Consider the following 2,002-nt stretch of genomic DNA (forward strand, 5'->3'; position numbering starts at 1 on the left):
CGACTTCCAAACATTCTTCAAGGCTCTAAGAATTTTCGCCCCCCCTCCCACCCTATGAACCACATCCGCACTCCATGGCTCCAACCGCCCTGCCATATCAACTCCCTGATATCTAAAACACTTTAACTTACCTCCAGTTTTTCTCCAGTGAAACTTACCTCCAATTGACCTTGACCCCCAACCCTACTTTCCTAAAACCTTGCTCTTATTTCACATTTACTCTTAACTTTCTTTCTTTCACACATTTTACCAAACTCAGTCCACCAGCTTTCTGCAGATTCTTACAATAATCACCCCCAGCGCTGTATCATCAGCGAACAAACAACTGATTTCACTTCCCTAGCTCTCACATTCCACAACAGACTGCAAACTTGCCCCTCATTCCAAACTCTTGAGCATCCACCTCGCCTAACAACCCCCTCAATAAAACAATTAAAACACCATGGAGAACATCACACACCCCTGCCGCAAACCTACATTCCACTGAGAACCAATCACTTTCCTCCTCTTCCTATACGTACTAGCTGCCTTACATCCTCGATATAAAACTTTTCACTGCTTCAAACAAACCTTGCCTCCCACACCAAATATTCTTAAAACCTTCCACAGAGATCTCTATCACTCTATCATATGCCTTCTCTCCAGATCCACAAATCAACATACAAATCCATTTGTTTTTCTAAGTACTTCTCACATACATTCTTCAAAGAAACACCTTATCCACACTCATCCTCTACCACTTCTGAAAACACACGCTCTTCCCCAATCTGATGCTCTGCACATGCCCTTCACCCTCTCAGATCACACCCTCCCATATAATTCACCAGGAACGCTCAACAAAACTTATACCTCTATAAATTTTGAAGCACTCACAACCTATCCCCTTGCCTTGTTACATGGCACTATGCAAGCATTCCCGCCACTACCTCAGGCACCTCACCATGATCATACAAACATTAAAAAACCTTACCTAACCAGTCAACACTACATTCACCCACTTTTTTTTAATAAATTCCACAGCAATACCCATCCAAATCCTCTGCCTTGCCGGCTTTCATCTCCGTAAAGCTTTTACACCTCTTCTCTATTACCAAATCATTTTTCCCTACTCCTCCACTTTGCACACCACCTCAACCAAAACACCCAATATCTGCCACCTATCATCCAAACACATTCAACAAACCTACAAAATACTCGGCGTCGCTCCAACTCCTCACATGCACTACTACTTGTTATCACCTCCCCATTAGACCCCTTCCACTGAAGTTCCCTTTGCTCCCTTGTCTTACGCACGTTATTTACCTCCTTCCAAGAACTCTTTTTGATTCTCCCTGAAATTTAATGATACTCTCTCACCCCAAACTCTTATTTGCCCTACTTTTTCCACCTCTTGCACCTTACTCTTGACCTCTGCCTCTTTCTTTTATACCGCTCCCACTCCATTGCATTTTTTTTTTCCCCTGCAAAAAATCGTCCAAATGCTCTCTCTTCTCTTTCACTAATAATGTTCACCTCTTCATACCCACCACTCACTAACCTTTAATTGAATCAACCCACCTCCACCGCGTCCATGCCACAAGCGCCTTTTGCGCAAGCCTCACTGCTATCCTGATACATCCCACCCTCCCCCACTCCCCTACCGTCCTTTGATCTCCACTTTTCCATTCTGTACTCAGTCCTCTCCTGGTACTGATATTCTCACACAAGTCTCCTCCCAAGCTCACTTACTCTCACCACATGCTCTTCACCCCAACATTCTCTCTATCTTTTCTGAAAACCCCCACAAATCTTCACCTTCGCCACCACAAGATAATGATCAACATCCTCTCCATTGCACCTCTCAGCACATTAACATTCCCCAAAAGTCCTCTCTTTCGTGCGTCTATCAATTAACACGTAATCCAATAACGCTCTCTGGCAACTCTCCTACTTACATACGTATACTTATGCATTTTTTTTTTTTTTTTTGGCTTTGTCGCTGTCTCCCGCGTTTGCGAGGTAG

The sequence above is a fragment of the Panulirus ornatus genome, chromosome 73 (genome assembly GCF_036320965.1).
Source record: "Panulirus ornatus isolate Po-2019 chromosome 73, ASM3632096v1, whole genome shotgun sequence".
Taxonomy (NCBI): domain Eukaryota; kingdom Metazoa; phylum Arthropoda; class Malacostraca; order Decapoda; family Palinuridae; genus Panulirus; species Panulirus ornatus.